Source organism: Chinchilla lanigera, unplaced genomic scaffold (genome assembly GCF_000276665.1).
Source record: "Chinchilla lanigera isolate Chin_1 unplaced genomic scaffold, ChiLan1.0 scaffold00037, whole genome shotgun sequence".
Classification (NCBI taxonomy): Eukaryota; Metazoa; Chordata; class Mammalia; order Rodentia; family Chinchillidae; genus Chinchilla; species Chinchilla lanigera.
In genome coordinates, this window is record NW_004955438.1 from 20,910,006 (window position 1) to 20,929,898 (window position 19,893).

Here is a 19,893-nt window from a genome sequence, read left to right on the forward strand (position 1 = left end):
CCCGCCCCCGCGCGCGCGCGATTGGGCGGCTCCGGGGGTGTGCAGGGGGGCGGGGTCGCGTGGGGGCGCCGCGCGATGGTTTAGTCCTCGCGCCGGGCCCCCACCCCCTCCCAGCGGTTAGAGTTTCTGCGCCCGGAGGACGAGGCCTCGGCCAATCCCAGGGCTCCAGGGCGCGTTTAAAATGCAGGTACGGCTGCAGGGGGCGGGGGTGGAAAGGTAGGGCCGGGTTCCCTTAAAGGCGACGTTGGCCTAGGCGGGAGCCCCCTCCCGGCCTGTGTCCCTCCCCCCACTTCTCGTCCTCATAAACAAACACCCAGGGTCTGCGCGACAGCTCCCCGCTCCCTCCTGGGGACACCAGCATTCGGCGCATTCGGAGATGCGACGAACAATAGGACTCGGACGCGGGGTCGGGCAGGGCGCTCTTTGTCCCTCTCCTGCCCCCAGACCCCTCCGCCCCTCTCCACCCGGGTTCCCCGCCCGGGCGCGCGGCGACTCCGCGCTTCCCCTCCCGGTTCCGGACTACAGATCCGCATCCGCGTGCCAGCCGGGCCTGAGTCCTACCCGGACTCTGTCCCTGTCCCTGTCCCCGACCCCGATGGAGCATGGGCCCTGGGGACCTGCCCCTCGCCTGGAGCGGGCGCAGAGCTCAGCTGCACTGCCACATCCCCGGGATCGGGATCAGAGGAAAATCTGAGATCCGCGAGACGCAAACCCCTGGGGTTCGGGGCACCCAGCGGGCGGCCGACGGTCACCCAGCCCACCCCAGCAGCGGTGCCGGGCAACGGGCCTCCCCACGGCCAGTAAGTCCTGTTATCCTGGCGTCCCCAAAGCGCATTTACCGCGCGTGTGCTGAGGGCTGACTGAGGAGCTGCCCCCCTACACCCACACGGAGATGAAAACCCTCGCGCGCGTCCGTGAGCTGCCCACGGCCCGATGCGCGCACCCGCGTAGCAGCTGAAGACCCCGTTGACAATTGCACGACCCTTCCCGGAACAACTGTGTGCCTGGCATCAGCTCTGCCGGACCTGTTCTAGCCCCACCCACTCCCAGCTTGGGGGATTCCGCCCGGGACATGACCTGGCAGGAGGCCACTGGCCTCTGGAGGGTACTTAGCGCTCTGGGAGGAGGAGGGAGAGAAGATAATAAACAGACTAGATAACCGTAAGAGTGCCCTAAGTGCTGTGCGGGGAACTGAGGCAGGCTGCTGTCACAAAACGTGATTGTCAGCTGCCTTCCTCCCAGCGGCTAGGGAGAGCAGTGCCCAGAGATGTGAGTGACAGGACAAAGGCACAGGGGAAGGGCATTCCCTGCGGAGGAACAGCTCCTTTGGAGGCCAGTGGGTCTTCCTGGGTGGGGAGAGGGTGCGGTGAGGGCAGAGGGCAGCTCCAGGGAGCCTAAGCAGCTGGGAAAGCCGCTGGGTTAGGCGGGAGCAGCAGGCCTGGCTCACCTTTCACACATGTGGATTAGGGATGGGGCCGCAAGAAGAAGCAAGGAAGACAGTCAGGAGAGGATGGGGGTGCAAATAAGTGCCCAGGGAGACTCCTGGGAGACACCAGGGCACAGCCAGGCTGGCTGGAGACCCCTCTCCCCACCAGCCACGGCGGTGGTGCCTGCAGCCTGCCCCCATCCCTCGGCCAGGATGACAGCTTCTGACAAAAAGGAAGGCTCCTCTAGACAGGGTCTGTTTGCACCATCTGCACACTGCAGACCAAAAGAACCTTCGCAGCACCCTCCAGGCTTTGCTAACATTCTCAGGTGCAGCCAAGACCAGGTGGGGCTACCGGGGGCTGAGGGAGGACCTCCTGCTGCCCACAGCTGCACATCCTGGGGCAGAAGGTGAGGGGCCCGGGGCTGACCCTGGATCCTGAAGCAAGAGGGGTGTCCCGGCCAGAGCTCCTCCCTGGGGGCCCCTGGACCTCAGCTCCCACCGGAGGTGCTGCGTTCCCCGGAACACTCGGGGTCCAGCGCAGCCTAGATCCCGGATGTCAAGTGACACTGTGTTTTTAGCCCTTTGGTCACGAGGAACTGTGCTTTGACATGAAAATGGTAAAACCCAATCGTGGAGCTCCAACACGGTAATTCTCAAGATGCTCAGGAAAGTTGCTGTGAGTCTTAAAACACAGACAGCGCCCCACCATGAATCAGGTCTGTCCAGAGCTGTACGAAGATTTGGAGAGGTGGCTAGGGCTGAGAACGAATATGCAACCCACAGCAGACAAAATATGTGGAGATGAGAGCAGGGAGGCAGTCACAGGAGCCCCCTGGGAGCAAGCAGACAGACGGTCCTGCCACCGCAAGGCGAAGGGGCGCTCTCACCTCTCTGTGGCCAGCCAGGAGCTCAGACCCGATTCAGCACTGGCTCTCAGTGCATGACTAAGTCTGAAGCCCTCGGTTCAAAGATGAGGAAACAGCCCCAGAAACCAACGCCTTGACCACTGTCACTTTAGCAGTCTACTAAACACACAGCATATATGGTAATATGTATGTGGTAGTAATATATATATGGTAATGTATATGGTAGTAATATATATATATGGTAATATGCCCGCGGTGCATACCTATGATCCCAGTATTTGGGAGACTGAGGCAGGAGAATCAAAAATTTGAGCCCAGCCGGGGCTACATAGTGAGCTCAAGGCCAGCCTGAGCTACACACATGATGCAGCACATCATGGTTAGTAAATGGTACAACACGTGTCATCATGGGAACCTCCCTGGGGCCCTGGGGATGGTAGCCTGGAGGAGACACAGCCTGAAGGTTGGCTGGGAGTGGGTAGATGATGGAGGAGGAGGAGGAGGAGGAGACAGCACCAGCAAAGGCCCAGGCTGAGCAAGGTGGATTCAGAGACACAGGCAGGTACTTGGGCGTGGAGAGTCAGGAAGGGGTCAGGCCATGGGTCTGGGTGGAGGATGCCCTGCGAGTTTGGTAGTGTGGTCCTTTCCCCCCGGACTCTGAGAGGTAACCACAGCAACCATGATGCTAGCCAGCCACGTCCTGGCACGCTGGAAGTGCCCGGGATTCTAACCCCTCCCCTGCACTGCCGTAGCAACCACATTAGGGGAACCATCAGCCCTTCTAGGGTCGGAAGTTCACTGCCTCAGGTTTGGGGGCCCTCACAACCATTCCTGCCTCCTGTCCCAGCCCTCCTGGACCCCAGGGCCGGTAGGGTCTGTGCTGATTGCTCCTGCACTGACTCCCGTGTCTCCTCTCCCTTACGGTACAGTGTTGGACTGTGCGAGCTCTTCAAGCGTATTTAAATAGTATCGCGCCTGGTGTGCTGGTTCACAGCTTGCTGTGCTCTCAGGATGTTGGCACAAGTAGCTTGATTTGTCCTCCCCACAGCTGTATACCAGCTTCTCAAACTCAGTGTGGGCCATTTGACATCTAGTAAGTCTTTTGGGGTGAGAGGCAGTCCTATGCAGTGTGGGGGGGTTTACCAGCATCCCTGGCCTCTGCCCTCTGGGCAGAAGCAGCACCCCTCTCCTCAGTTTTAAAAACCAAAAAAAAATAAGCTGGGTGTGGGGGTGCATACCTATGATCCCAGTATTTGGGAGGCTGAGGCAAGAGGATCAAAAATTTGAGGCCAGCCAGTGCTATACAGTGAGTTCAAGGCCAGCCTGAGCTACACAAAGTAGAGGTCCTATCTCCAAAAACCCCTGAAACAGGGAATCCCAAGTCCACCTGTCTCCAGGTGTCTGCTGCGAACCTCCCTCGTCAGACCCTGCACCCGGCAGTACTGCCGCTGACCGCACCAGCCCACGGCAGAGATGTGAAACCAGTCCCCCTGGTGCCTGAATATTTCATGCAGCAAGGGCGGGATGGAGGCACAGGACTTTAATTGTTAATGTGGCTTCTGCTAGCCGCTGGCCCAGCCCTCCCAGCCCCTCTTGCCTCCTAGATCAGCAGCCACAGTTATTCTCGGGGACCCTGGGCCTCACTGTGACCTGCGCTGCATGGGGCAGAGCTGGTCCCTGGCCCCCAGCTGGCTGAGGGAAGTGGGGACATAAGCAAGGGTCACAGTCAGGCCACTAGGTTCATTTTTTCCCCAACACTGATCCCCACTGCCCACCCGGTGTAGAGCCTGGGGATGTTGAATAAGGGAGGAGGAGGCAGGTTAAACAGAAAAGCCCTGAACCAGGTGTGGTGGTACGCTCCTGGGATCCCAGCATTCAGGAGGCTGAGGCAGGAGGATCACCATGAGTATGAGACCAGACTGGGCCACACCGTGAGACCTTGTCTTAAAAAGAAAAGTAGAAGAAAACCTGTACTTGGGGTCCCTGTCTCTGTCCTGATGCTTACTAGCAGGTGGCCCTCGGAAGTCACGGTCACACCTCTTCCCAGCAACTCTAGATCCATACCTGAAAATGGACCCATTTCATCCTCGCTCGAGGAGAGACAGCCTCACCCTGGGCCACACATCAAGGCGGGGATGGTGCCCTCTTGGAGCAGGCTGGGAGGCCAGGGTGTTCCAGCACCTGCCCTGGACAGTGTGCCTGTCACCTCCCCTCTACCCTCCGGGCTGAGCTTTCTCTTTTCCGCAGCCCCAGGATGAACCCAGGCTCACACCAGCTACTCCCAACACCGAGGCTGCAAGCAAAGTGGGGTCTCCAGGAGGCAGCGGCCAGGCCCTCAACAAGAGGACCCAACCGCTTACTAACCCCCCCTAAAGCTTGAGAAATGCAGATGCCCCGGCCGAGGGGACCCCCACTGGAAGCTGTGGAGGTGGGGACGCTCTGGTCATGTGGGGCTCCGTTTCACTCCCACCCGCTCAGGCTAGAAGGAGACACCCTTACTTCCTGGGGCACCCCTGCACAGGCGTCTGGGCTTGGAGGGCTTTCTCCAATGTTATCCAAGTTCCCCCGATAACCCTCAAATGTGCTGCTTGAGGTGCCTGTGTGGGGGTTGTCGCCAGCCCCGTTCTCGTCCTGGGATACCTCCTGTTCACTTAATGCCTCTATTTTTTCCCCCAAATCTAGTGGGGTGAAACAAAGGGGAGGGAAGTAATGAAGACTGGGTGCAAAGACACACGCTTGTCTTTCCGGCTTCTCAGGAGGCTGAGGCAGGAGGATCACAAGCTCAAGGGCAGCTTGGCAATATAGTACAACTCTGTCTCAAAATTAAAAAAAAAACACCAGCAGGCTGGGGGTGCAGCTCAGCAGTAGAGCGCTTGCTGAGCATGCATGAAGCTTCATCCCCAACAGCACACACACTGCACAAAGAACAGCAGAGGCTCTCTGCAGGGGTCCCCATGGGAAGGAGCCCCTCAGAAAAGGGCCAGCGTGGGCACCGAGCTGTCGCCTTTGTCACTTTCCTATTGCTGCACACAGTGGCCAACACCCACAGCTTAAAGAAGGAGGGGTTTGTTTTGCTGGTGGCTTCAGCCTGTGGTTACCAGCTCCAACACAGACACGGGGTGGCGGAGGAGACGGTGCTCGGGGCGCCCTTCAGGTCACGGCCCAGTCCCCCACCTGCAGGTAAGCCCCACCTTCTTGGAGCAAAATTAGCTGTGAAGTCATCTGTGGGGAAATCCTCTGGTGAGTACAGTGCCCCAAGATCTGCCGCTTTCACACACGTGAGAATTTGAGCTCTATCACTGCTGTAAAATAAAAACATGGGGGGTCGCCCTAAAAGGAAGAGGGTGGAAGGACGGGGTGGCACACGAAGGCTGAGGCAGGAGGATTGCCACGAGTTTGAGGACAGCCTCGGCTACACAGGGAGATCCTGTCTCAAAAAACAAGTAGATAGATAGGTAGATAGATAGATAGATGGATGGATAGATAGATGGATAGATGGATGGATAGATGGATGGATAGATGGATGATCTCCCAGCACCCTTTCTCGAAAATTAAGAGTGAATCCAAGATTTGAAATTCAGAAGCAGGGCAGCAGGATGAGGATAAGAGATAAAGGGACCAAAGCTCCGGGGGACACAAGCAGGCAGGCACACAAGCGTGCACACACGCACACTCTCCGACCCTTCCCTGGGGCCGGGCTGTCAGAGGAATGAACAATGTCAGCAGGTCTGCCTGAGTCCTGAGAAATCCAGCCCGCACGAGCAGGCCATGGTAAATCCTGGGGAGCCTGGTGTCCCCCGAGGGATGAAAGTCGTGCCAGGACAGGTCACAGAGCACGCAGAGTGACACACGTGGCCCAGCCCCACTGCAGGGCAGGGCGTGGAGGGGACAAGAACGGACTGAGCGCTCCTCTGCCCCTGAGGAGGCAGAGGCGTCCGAAGCTGGGGGGGCGGTGCAGGGCAGGACCGGGGCAGTGTTTCCAGGTGTGGAGGCCAGAAAACCGGAAGGCCGTCATTCTCCAGGAGGAATAGTTAGGGCTGGCCGGAGATCAGGCTTGTTGGTTTTCTAAATAAGTCTTATAATTTTGTTTTTGAAACTCTCTGCATTTATTTATTTACTTTTGAGGCAGGGTCCCGCTCTAGCTCAGGTTGTCCTTGAACTCCTTGTGCAGTTTGGCCTTGAACCCTTGGTGATTCTCCTGCCTCAGCCTCCAGAGTGCTGGGACTACAGACCTGTGCCACTCTTCACAGTTAAGCTTTTAGGGCCTGGGCATATAGCTCAGTGGCATGAGGGCCTGCCTGTCAAGTGCAAGGTCGTGAGTTCGATCCCCAGTACTGAAAAAAAAATAAAATAAAATAACACCACAGTTATGTTTTCAAATTTAAAAAAAAGAAAAAAAAGGCTGGCATTGGACTTCCCGTCCTGTCTTCAACACCATGAGCTAAGAAAGCACAGTGTGGTCGGCGGCCTTACACACGTGAGAGAAAGGATTTCCTGCTTGGGTTCCATGTCCATGGAGAGCACCAGGGCAGTGTGCGACAGGATGTAAACATTATCAGAACACGACGTGTCCAAATAAACCGGTAAATAACCGTGTTAACCCCTTCTAGGGAGTTTTTGCGTGTTCGTTTTTTTGTGTGTGGCACTGGGGATTCAGCCCAGGGCCTTTGCACTGAGCTACATCCCCGGCCCATTTGTAAACTTTCTGAAATTCTGAGACAGGGTGCCCACTAAGGTGGGCACACTAAGGTACCCAAGCAGAGCTGGAACTTGCTGTCCTCTTGCCTTGGCCTCCTGAGTGCTAGAGTGACAGGCCAGGGCCAGCAAGCCTGGCCGAGGTATTCAGGCATCTTTTAACTTGGCCCCGATAGACTCTAGCCTAGTGGTGGTATTTTCAGACGCTCTGGCACTGTGAACCGGATCTGGGGAGAAGGCCCAGTCCCAAGGGTTTGATCCCTGTTACAACCAGAAAAAACGAAGAAGTGAAATCCCAGCCAGGGAAGCATGCCGCTCAGACACAGGGAGGCCGAGACCAGAGAGGACGGCCGCGGCGGATGCCGGCGGCCCTGGCAGGTGGGGAGAGGTTTGAGCTGTTCACTTTCCTCAGAGACACGCTGCTGTCATCTGAACCTTTTTAAGAACTCACATGCATGCATTATTTTGTTAACCATACAAATACTTACCTAAATATTAATACAGCCTAGCTCTGGGCCATGGCCTGTGAAACAAATGCCGGCGATGCTGTCTCCCACGTCCCCACGGAAGCCCCCCGCCTCGGGTGACCCCGGTCCAGGTGGAGGTGGAGGCTCTGCCCGCAGGTCACTTCCAGTTCGCACAGCTCGGTTCCTGTTCCCATGCTCTTAGTGGGAGTCTCGGGTTCGCCTGCAGAGGCTGGGGGCGGCCCGGGTATGTACTTGGGGTGCACCAGGCCATGAAGGCAGGGGAAGACTCACCACCACAGCAGCTGCCACCCCAGCCCCATGTCCCCTTTTCCCAGGAAGAGTCTCAGAACTCAGCTCAGCGGCTTCCTTCAGATGCCAGGATGGGCACAGGGCAGGGGCACAGATGCCTCAGAACCCAGGGGGCAGGGGGCGGGGGGGGGGGCTCATAGCTCTCCCAGAGCCTCACTCCCCGCTCCCAGGGCCTGGCACAGAGCCGGCCGGGCAGAGAAGACCCAGCAGAAGCATCACACTAGAGCCGGGCATGATGGCACATGCCTGTGATCCCAGAACTTAGGAGGCTGAGGCAGGAGGATCCCAGGTTCAAGGCCAGCCTGGGTTATGTAGGGAGTTCATGGTAGGACTTCACCCGTGAGACCTTGTCACAGAAAAACCCAAGTAAGATCCCTCAACATCTTCACATCCTGTCTGATGTCCTCTGATGGCCTGGGGAACATGTAGGGCAGGAGAGAGGGCTGTGCAGTCAGTGCCCACGCCTGACGCAGCTGGCGCTCGGCCAAGCTGAGTCTGTGACATCCCCTCCTTCCCAGCACCCTGGGCACCGGCCCGCCACTAGGCCCATTTTACAGACATCTCCACGGAGACTAGGGTGTAATGAACGTAGCCCTGACGCTGCCAGAGCCCTACCTGCAGAGGTCCTTTCCCCCGAGTGGGGAGTGGGCGTAAGAGCAGCTATGGGGGGGAACAGACCCAGGACTCTGTGACGTTAGCCAGCACGGCCCTGACTGCGCCCCGCCGTGGGTGTGAGGGTTCTTTCCCGGCTGGGCGATGACAGACAGCCGGGGTGGGACACGTCCGTGGCAGCTGCACCTCCCCGTGGGGCGGCTTCCACGGAAGGAGCTCCCAGGTGTAGAGCGGCGTGCCTGACCCAGCGGCCCAGGGCTGAGGACCCCCGCCTTCCTCCTCCACCTCCACCTTCCAGCAGCAGCTGGTCAGTCCTGCCCGGCACTTCCAGAGGAAGATGACGGGTCGGGCCCCTTCCTGTACAGCTAATGACCAGCTTGCTGGGTCCCCGCTGTCAACACCGTGGAGGACAGCCGGGTGACTCAGTGCCTCCTGTGGGGTCAGCCGCCCCTGGACGGCTCAGCCAACAGCAAGGTCACAGGAAGCCAGCTCCCCTGAAGGCAGCTGTGTCAACCGGAAGGGAGGGAGGGTAACCCAGCCCCCAACCTCCCCATCCCTGACCTCCCACCCCGCCCCACCCACTCTGCCTTCAGATGACAAAAGGCCTGGCCCCCACTTGCGGACCTGCCGGACAGCACAGCTCCCTGAGAGTCCTCTGGGCCCTGGCTACCCCATCCCCACCCCAGGCACGGGGAAGGGGTGCAGCTGCTCCCCACAGCGTCCCCTTCCTCCCCAGCTGTCCCTCGAAGACACTCTCCAAGGCTGGTGCTAAAGGGTCCCGAGGGAGCGGCAGGGGAGATGGCGCACAGCTGCGGGCATCACCTTGGCAGGTGGCACAGGAAGGCCCAGCATCCCTGGGCCGAGCTCCCCCCCTGCAGGCCACAGCCGGGCCGGGGTACGGCCAGCGCCCATCTGTGCAGTGCTGTGACTGTCCACTAAGCAGAGCGGTGGGGGTCCGGCCTGCGTGGTCAGCCTGTTGCGGGGTAGCAGCTCCCTCAGAGCCGGCCCCTGCAGGCTTCCTGTATGACATAGTGACTTCCCCAAAGGCCAGGCCAGGCTCCGGGTAGGGAGCTCCCCGTCCCTGGAGGGGAACAAGTGAAGGCAGCATGACCATCTCACAGACGGGCAGGATCTGAGCCAACTGACAGCAACGGGCTCTCCATGTCCACTCTGCCACTGCTTCACCAGTGGGCACCTGCTCTGTGTGTTAGGCCCCCTTTGCAGCTGAACGCTGAGGCACGAGGGCTGCTGCGCTTGCCTGGAGGCCTGGAGCCAGCTGACTCCATCATGATCATTGCTGTTTATTTATTAAGTGCCCACTGTGAGCCAGGCCTTGCCTCCTGAGCCAACCTTCCCCGTTTCTCTCTTTCTTTCTGTGCGTGGAACCCAGGGCCTTCACACTGAGCTACATCACTAGCCCGTTAGTCTTATTTTTTATTTTGAGACAGAGTCTTGATGAGTCAACTACATCGCCTGGGATGGGCTCAAACTTGCAATGCTCCTGCCTCAGCCTCCCTGGATGCTGGGATTACAGGTGTACACCACCAGGCCCTGCTCCCTGTGGCCTCCTCTGCAGGACTCTCTTGTCCTTGATGCCCTGTGACCCGGGACACCCATCTGGCACCAGGCCGGGACATGGGTCGCTCTGTCTCGGTCTCTGGAGAGTCCGATTGGACACAGTTTGGGAGGAGAGGTCCCTCGCCAGGCCTCTGCCAGCGTGTGCGCTCGGCCTCCTGCGCCAAGTGCAGGTTATTCCTGCTCTCCCTGTTCAGTGCTACTGTTTGTCCCAGCCCCTGCTGGTTCCGGGACAGCCGGGTGCCTGTGGCATGGGCGTGGGAGACGCTTCCTGCATCGCTGTGATGCCCGATCCAGACGGGCAGGTTGGAGGCAGAGCGGGCGGCCACCCCAGAGACCACGCACCCCAGGCTGGGCTGCCACGCAAGGCGCTGCTTCCTGGTTGCCCACACGGGGAGCCTTGGCCTCACCTCTACGCCCACAGCGCAGCCCAAAGAGCCTGTGTCCCGGGTGATGACTCTGTCACCTCTCCGTGCCTTTCCTGAGGTGCACACACCCTGTGCCCGTCCTCACTGGCCGACTGCCTGGTCCCCCCCGCCACCACCTCAGCCAGAGCCGGGCCCTGCCGAGGCAGCGCTGCGCTGCCGAAAGACCAGGATGGCAGCAGCCGGGCCTGGGAAAGTGGGTGGACCTCTGGGGCTCAGTTTCCTTGTGTGTAAGATGAGGATCGTGGCTGCCCCATGAAAGCGTCCCCAGCCGAGCGCCAACACTCATGCTCTTCTTCATGCTGAAGAGGAGGTTACTCTTGGACTGTGTTAAAGCACAGTAAGACACTGGCTGCGGTGGTGCAGGGCTGTCATTCCAGGGCTGGGGAGGCTGAAGCAGGAGGATTTCTGCAAGTTCAAGGCCAGCCTATACTACACAGTAAGACCCCCTGTCGCAAAAAAAGAAAAAAACCCTCAAAAAACTGCCTTTTACATGACACGCACAGATAGGCCTAGCAAAAGATTCTGGAGCCTGATTAGAATTTGGCCACTCGGAGAATCTTGGTCCTGGTCCTCAAGGTCAGGGTCTCCCTGGGAGCGGAGGAGACAGCAAAGCCCACGAACAAGACCACCGCATGCCGGGCGAGGCCGGAGCAGGGGAGCCAGGAGGCCGAGGAGGACGTCAGGGCAGGGCCTGGGTGGGGCTCCCCAGCTGCGGAAACATGAGGGCCAGGGCAGCCGGGGGAGAGCCACGCCTGCGTGTGTGTGCCGCCTCGCCTGCCCCTGGCCCTGCCAGCACCGGCGTCGGTCATTTGGGTCGTGCATGTGAGTTACCAGGGTGTCAGGAAGCCGCAGAGCCGCGCGATCTCCGCTTCCCTGAGCGCCCGTGACCGGCCGGGCTGGCTCTGCCACTCCTCCGGGGAGACTTTCGGCCTTCCGCGTGAGGCTGTGACATGAGCTCAGCCCCAGGGAATCCGTGTGGTTTTGGGAAGTGGCGCGGTAAGGTGACGGTAGGCGGGCGCGGAGGGGAGGAGAGCAGAGAGACAGGCGGTGCCCCCTCCCAGGCTGCTGCCCGGGGGGACTGGCACACAGCCAGCTGGCCCTGGCTGTCCCCGCTGGGCGCTCTGCACAGCCTAAAGCTGGAGACGGCCGCCGCAAAGATGTAAATATTTTGTCTGGAGGAGGGACTGGCTGCTTTACTCCTGGGGGAGGAAGATGGGAACCGCTCTGAGCGCCGCGCAGAGACGTCTTCGGATCCACAAGGCAGCCCGGGGGCACTCGGGGCAGCGGGCACTTGGAAGGCCAGGGGCTGCTGAGAGCCGGACCCCACTGACAGTGCACCCTGGCTCTGCCAAGACACCCAGCCTCTCCTCTGTCCTCGTCCACACAGGAGATGAGCAGGGCCTGGGCCCGGGAGCTGGGCTCGAGGGCAGCCACCCCAGCAGCTGCGGGGCCGTAACAATCGCTAGGAGCCCGGGGCTCCTTCTTATGCACCCTGGGGCCCCAGGCCGGGTCGCAGGTGTGCACCTCTGCGCCCCTGAGCCCCTCGCCATTTATTCAGTCTGGATTCCTCTGGTCTTTGTCACTTCTGTCCTATTAGTGTCAGGTTTGCACCGTCCGCGTCCTTCTAGGACCTTGAAGTGCATCGTTAGGTTATTATTTACTCGATGATTTTTGCGAGTCCGAGTTTGCAGTGTGTAATGACCACATTTGTCGTGGGGTGCGCGAGCCCAGCTGGAATTCCTGTCGCCTCCCCGAGTTCAGGCGTTTACAGCCCCAGGCCCCCGCCGCCCGGGACGCCCCGCCCCTCCCCCACCTCGGGTGGAACTGGCTTCTGCCCTCCCTGTCACGCGTCGTCACTTGTCTGCCATGGCTGGCAAGTGGCACAGCCGCAGGAGCTGTGATTGCAGGTTCCCGGGGGCGCCAGGTGAGCGCTGCAGGGCTGTGTGCTGCTCTCATTTCACAGAGGGGAAACTGAGGCACAAGGAGGGCGAGGCACCCTGAGTCTCATGGGACAGCCGGGAGATGGCGACGTGGCCACTGTCCTCACGGTTGAGTACTAAGGAGAGTCATAATCACTGTGATCATCATCCAGCCTGGCTCGTCACGGCGGCCGGGGGCCGGTCAGTGCCCGGAAGTGGCCCGGCTGGGCACTGGTCCGTAGCACGGGGACTTCACCCACCTCGCCACTGCACCTGGGCTTGGCAGGCCTCTCTGATGCCCACCTGCCAACACTTGCGGTGGCGACTCCTGGGGTGAATCTCAAACATTCACCTCGAGACACTCATTGCTTTTAGAGACCCCCCATGTAAGCCGAGCACCCCGACTCCCAGAGGCAGCTGGTGAGAAGCACAGATGCAGCCGACCGTGGTGGCGCACACCCGCCATCCCAGCCTCTCCGGAAGCTGAGGCAGGAGGATTGCAAGTCTGAGGTCAGCCCGGGACATTTAGAGAGACCCCATCTCAAAACAAAATAAAACTCAGCTGGGGATGTGGTTTAGTGTTTCCTGGGTGTGCTACTCAGGGCTGCAAAGGGGAGAAAGCAAGAACGCAGATCCTGGGCGGTGGCTTTTGCCCACTGCTCGCGTGGCCTTGGGCGAGGGACTTCCCTGTGGCTTTCTGTCCCTGCCTGCAAAAGAGAGCAAAACCCAAAGCCGGCGAGGCCTCGGCGAGCTGGGCCTGTGTCTGCGCTCTGTGACAGCACTGGGACGGTCGGGGGTGGCGTCCTTCCTGAAGCCAGAGGAGTGGGCTGGCGAGGAGGTCAGCACAGACTGTTTTGCGGTTAGCTGGCCGGTAGGGGCGAGGCTGTGCCAGACGCCGGGCAGCCAGGGTCCTAGCAGCATGTGCCAGGCTGGTCACCCACAGGCTTGCTGCCCACAGGGTACAGGGCTGTGTGTTTGAAGCCCCAGGGCCGAGGGGTTGCAGCACCGCCTACCCGGTGGCTTCCTGCCCCCGGCTCCTGTGAGAGCCAGTTCTGTCTGCTCTGGCCGGCCAGGCCCCCGGGAGAGAGCCGGGACCACTCAACCCTGTCCTCCGCGTGCGGATGGGGCCTGTCCAGCTGCGCCCCCGCCCATGGCCTCGAGGACGAGGTGCGGCCTCCACACCAGGGAACCCACGCCTGTGTCGCCTGCACTGCTGCCTGGGCACCCGGCAGGGGCCTGGAAGGGGTGGCTGTGGGCACAGGGCACCGACAGCCCGGGTCACCCTGAGGTGGGACTCTGGGTTCTTCCTGACTCCTGCCCCGTATGTTCCTGGGCCCAGTGGATGTGACACGGGGACTTCTTGCCTGGAAATACCTGCCTTGGCCCCTGGGTCCTCGGCGCAGGTGAGGCCCCTGAGGGCTGCCCGTGGAGCCCCAGCAGGCACCTCTGCCCTCCCTTTCCTGGCCCAAGTCCACTCTTTCCCCCTCTCAGCATCATGGTCACCGGCAGAGCCTGAGCCAGGGAGGCCCTGGGGGGATATTGGGTCTGTGTGGGAGAGAGTGATCTGGCATGGAATGGGTCAGGACAGGGAGAGCACTAGGGACCATGCGTGGCGTGGAGTTGCTCCCCTGGGCTCTCAGGCTGTCAGTCAGAGGCAAAGCTAGAGCTCTCACTTGGGATGTCACCCACCGGTCTGTCCACCCAACATGTGTCCATCCACCTGCCCACCCATTCACCTACCCGCCCATCCATCCATTCATCCATACACCCATCCATCTGCCCATGCGTGCACACACCCATCCATTCATCCATACACCCATCCATCTGCCCAACCATTCATCTATCCATCCATCTGCCCATGTGTGCACGCACCCATCCATTCATCCATACACCCATCCATCTACCCATCCATTCATCCATCTGCCCATGTACTTATCCATCCATCTATTCATCCATCCACCAGTCCATCTATCCATCCAAATTTCCATCCATCCACCATCCATCCATTCACCTGCCCATGCATGTGCATGCCTCCATCCATCCATCCATCCATCCATCCATCCATCTACTTATCCATCCATCCATTCATCTACCCACCCACCAGTCCACCCATCTGCCCATGCATGCATGCATCCATTCCTTTGTCTACTCATCCATCCATCCATCCATCCATCCATCCGTGATCCAGTCACTCAGACATAGGGTGGCGGAGTCATTAAGGGCGTGGGGTGCAGGCCAGGTGGATTCCAGTCTCGGCTCCCCCTGAAGCTGTAGAGTGAGGCCCACAGCAGCTGTGACTCCGACTGAGTTTGGGTTTAACACAGTGCTGCATGGCCGAGGGGAGGGCGGGCGCCGCGGTCTCTGCGGCTGTGAGGCCTTCATAATGGATGACGTTGGCGTTGCTTCACTCCACATCCATCACTAGGCCCCAGGGATGCCAGCTCTGGCTCCGGGTGCCATGGTGTCAGGAATGAAAGAGGAGAGGTCCCGGGCTCCTCGGGGCCGCAGAGCCAGGACTGGGCGTCCTTTGGGCCGGGCACAGGGGAACATGTGCTGTGCCCCAAGAAGCCGGCGGAAACTGGAGAGGGCACCGTGTGGGGCAGTGCAGGAGCTGGCTAAGAGCCGGGCAGAGGCGCGGGCCATGGAGGGGGTGCCAGGGCTCCCAGTAGGGGAGTGACAGGGCAGAGCAGAGAGGGCAGGAGGCATCGGAGAGCTGGGGCTGCCAGGACTGAGGGATCCCAGCTGGGGGACCGGCACGGGGCGGGACTTCAGCCCACAGAGGCGGCTCTGCCCAGGTCCTGCGGGGAGGTGGCCTGGGCGGCAGAGCCCGGGCTCCAGGTGGGCACTGGGCAGGGGCTGCGGCTGTGGCACTGCGGGGGCACGGTCTCTTTTCCGTCTTCTCAAAAAAAAAAACAACCAGAAAGACGCCCCCTTCCCCATCCTAGGGGTTGAACCCAGGGCTTTGCATGTACTGAGCTACATCCCCAGCCCTTTTTATACACATAGTTTTTGAGACAAGGTTTTGATAAGTTGTGAAATCACCAGTGCTGGCCTGGAACTCGAACTCTTCCTGCCTCAGCCTCCCAGGATCCTAGGACTACAGGTGTGGGCCATCACGCCTGGCTTTTATTTTTATTTTGAGACAAAGTCTTATAAAGTTTCCCAGATTGGATGCAAATTTGCCACCCTCCTGCCTCAGCCTCTGGAGTAGCTTGGATTACAGGTGTGTACCACCGTGCTCAGCAGAACGGCTTTTCTTTCTCGGGGAAGAAAGTGGGGTACAGGCGACCCTAATTCTTGCCCCAAATTCCTGAAGCCCAGCCTCCTGCTTGTTGCCACTGACAAGTTGCCCACCAGCCGTCCCTTCTAACACAGGCTGAAGCCTCAGGAGGTCCTGCCTGGCGGGCCTCAGGTTCCCTGTGGCCCATGGGGTTAGCATACTTGCCTTGCCGAAGGCGGAGGGCAGCAGACTCAGGAAGCATCAAGCCCAGGCAGTGCTTTAGAAGCCAGACTCCGGGCCAGGGGTCTCCGCCCTCTGAGGGCCTTCCCCGCTGCCCTGGTCACCTTGGCGCTGCCGAGAAAGAGCAGGCGACACCATGGCGCCCCCTGGTGGCCCAAGGAGTTGCCGCAGCCACCGAGCCCGGCGGCTCACCCTTGGCTGGTGGGTCCCAGGCACTGGGTCTCCGCTGCCGTGAGATGGACATTGTCCTCCTCTGCAGGAGCGGACAGCAGGGGGACTGTCCCATGCCACTGTGCCGCCGGCATTCACTGTTCTGTGCAATAATCAAGACGCGGAACACGGATGAAAAATAACTTGAGTGTGGTTTTATTTTATTTATTGCTCTTGTTTTGACTTTTGAGACAGGGTCTTACTATGCAGCTGTCTTCATTACTTTTCTCTCGTTGCTGCGACAAAATACCTGACGTGCAAAGTTAAGAAAGGGAAGCTTTATTGAACTCACAATCTGTGAAGATTTCAGTCCATGTTCGGCTGGCCCCAAGGCAGGGTGGCATGGCACAGGGCAACAGCTCAAGGCGGCAGAAGACAGCAAAGCGACAAGAGCGAAAGGGAGGAAAACCTCTTTTCCTCCGTTACAGTGTGAGCGGGCTCCCTGCTGACACCGGTAGCTCCTCTTGCACAGGCTCAGGATGTTTACAAGGAGAACCAGTCACTTAGTGAAGCTGCTAAACTTCTCAATTCTCAGGTTGACACAGTGTATCAACCATTACAGTAGCCTAGGCTGGCCTGAACTCACAGTGACCCTCCTGCCTCGTCCTCCGGAGTGCTGCGGTTTACAGGTGTAGGCGTCCACGCCTGGGAAATGAGGATTTGCGTAAGGGACCGAGGAGCCTCCCAGGGGCAGGGGACACAGGAGGGACAGGAGCCCAGCAGCGGGGTTGGTAGGGTCGGTCTCCACCGAGGCTGCCTGCGTCCAGGGCGCGGGGCCCCAGCGTGGACGCGCCGAGTCACCTCTGCTGTCCCAGAAGCAGCTGGGGGGCCTGCTGGTGGGCACCCTGGGGTCATCAGGGGGTCCATGACGCCTGGCGGACCCTCCAAAGTAGACACTGAGTACCCTTATTTGTAAAGCCCCGGCCTTGGGGAGGGCTGAAGGTGTGCGCTTCAGACGGTGCAAACCGCGCGTGGGCCCCAAGGGGGCGCTGTGCAGGGTCCTGGCCGGGAGGGACTGAGGGGCAGCTTCCGGGGAAGGACCCACTCCTGGTCCGCCCGGCAGCCCAACCCGCGCTGGGCCGCAGCCCTGGGCGACTGCACCAGCGCGAGGCTGCCCGAGGAACCCTGGCACAGCACAGGGACTTCAAACGTCCCCCGCCTGGGTCCCATCTCCATGTTTTCTTTTTCCAAGTTTAAAATTACAAATAGAGCCGGAGCGTGATGGCACACACCTGTAACCCCAGCACTCGGGAGGCTGAGGCAAGAGGATTGCCACAAGTTCGAGGCCAACCTGAACTGCATAGCAAGACCCTGCCTCAAAAGACCACGGTATAAATAAATAAAATCTAATAATAAAACCAAATATTAAATAAACATAAATAATAAATATAATAACAATAATCATAGATTTAAAAGACATGCTTTAAAAAGAGACCTCAGGCGCCAGTACGCAGATCTTCAGGGATCCCCGCCAGCTCTGCTTGTTACTGAGCTCATCTGCAGCTGACAGCCCTTCTCAGAGCCTCCCCCCTAACCTTCGCTCCAGGGATAGAACCCAGGAACAGGTGTCCGCAGGGCCAGCGCTCTACTGCTGAGCAACACTCCCAGCCCTGCCTTTCTATCTTGATCTTGAGACAGGATCTCACTATGTAGCCCAGGCTGGCCTCGAACCCACGGCGATCCTCCTGCTTCAGCCTCCTGTGTGCTGGGCTTATAGGTGTATGCCACCACACCCTGCTCATCATTTATTTTTCTTAGCCCGTGGGTGCAGACACAATGCCGACGTCCTTGTGTGGAGCGGGCCCGAGTCTGTAATGCATCTGAGTTCTTTTTCCCCCTCCCTTCCCTCCTCTCCTCTCTCCATGCACCTCCTGATCCTCTTTCCCTTTGAGGAAGGTCTCCCTATTTCTTATGATCTATTGTTTTCTGTTTTATTTATACCTTGGGTTTTTCATGATAGTGAAGCTTGTGGGTCTGATTTGTTTCACTTAGCGTTACGTGCACAAGATGCCTCCATCTTCCTGCAGTGACTCAAGTTTATCCTTCTTTGTGGCAGAGTAGTACTCTATTATCTTTATCCATTCATCTGTTGATGGACGTACAGCCTGCTTCCAAGATTTAGCTGCTGTGAATTGTGCTGGATAAACATGGATATGTGTGTATCGCTGTAATATGATGTCTGTAACTTTCTGGAACATATCTAGAAGGAGAACAGCTGGGTGAAATGGAATTTCTAGTGTTAGTTTAGTTTTGGGTTTTTTTTTTTTTTTTTTGAGGAATCTCTGCACTGATCTCCAGAGCGCTGTACTAGGTTACACCCCCACCAACAGTATAGCAGTGCCCCCCCACCCCGGCCTCACCAGCATTTGTTACTGGTAGGTTTCTTGATGACATCCATTCTTCCTGGAGAGAGACGGAATCTCAGTGTTGTTTTAATTTGCATTTCTCTAATGGCCAAGCCCAGCCCCTTTTTAAATTTTAATGTAATACAAGTAGAGGTTAATGAAGAAAATACAAAAAAGCACTGTCCTTATATCTATGAAAAAAGCCCAAAATTTCATAACAAAATAATGAGAGACTAACAATTGTTAATACGCTGTGTATCATAATCTTAAAAGAATGGCCAAAATGCTCCTCACAGTACAAGCCATAGACAAAAGATTCTTACAAAGACAAAGCAGATAATAGCACAGAACTTTCTTTTCAAGGAACTAAGAGAAGCTCATACTATAAGTGAAACAAACTAGCATGGATAATAGAAGTTTTTTGGAACAACAAAACAGGTAACATGGAGAATTATTTGAACTTTTTCTAACCATTTTTATCTCTTTTGACTCGATTTTCTTTGAGGTGCTGGAGGCCAGTGCTGGGGCCTTGGGTGAACTAGGCCAGTGCTCTATCACTGAGCTACATCTCAGCCTCTTTACTTTGAGACAGCGTCTCACTAAGTTGCTCAGGTGGGCCTCTAGCTTATGACCCTCCTGCCTCAGCCTCCTGAGTAGCTAGGATTGCAGGTATGCGCCACCGTGCCTGGCTTGAAGAACTTCTTTTAACACTTCTTTGGGGGCTTGCCTGTCTGCTGGGGATGCATTCCTTCAGCTTTAGGTTTTCTGGGAAAGCCGTGATGTCCTTTTGACTCTTGAAGCATGATTTTGGCCAACAGAGGTTCACAGGTTGGTGGGTTTCCTCTCCCTACTTCCATCTCCATGGTTTCTGAGGAGAGGTTTGTATTTCCTTTTTGGCTTCTTTCAAGATTTCTGTCTTCCTTCTTTCCTTCCTTCCTTCCTTTTTTCCTTTTCTTTTTTTTAAAAAGCAATATTCACATTTTATTTAGATACAAATTTCTTTCTGTTCTTGAGGTGAGGTCTCACTATGTAGTCCAGGCTGGCCTCAAACTTGTGTCAACCCTCCTGCCTCAGCCTCTGAGTGCTGTTAGACTGAAATTTCTTTCAGAGTTTCTCCTTGTGTTTGGAATCTACAGTTTGAATACGATTTGCCTACATGCAGATTTCTTGCTTATTTACCCGACTTTTTGCTCTTTTCTGGACCTGTTGTTTGGCTTCTGCCATCAGCGGTAGAAATGCTAGGCTGTTTTTACTTCAGATTTTCGCCACTACCTATTTTTTTTCTTTTTTCTGGTTTTCCAAATTTATATATTAACCCTTTGGAAACTGCCCCACAGCTCTTGGCCGCTCTCTTGCTTGTTTGATAACTCTTTTGCTCTCATGTAACAGTTTGGAAAGCGCCTACGCCACATCTTCAGGCTTGCTCATTTCTTTTTCCCTCAGCAGCATATAAGCTGGGCTTGGAGGCGCATGCCTATAATCCCAGCACTCAGGAGGCTGAGGCAGGAGGATCACTCTAAGTCCAGGGCCACCTGGGCTCCATAGTGAGTGCAAGAAAAGCCTAAACTATGTATCGAG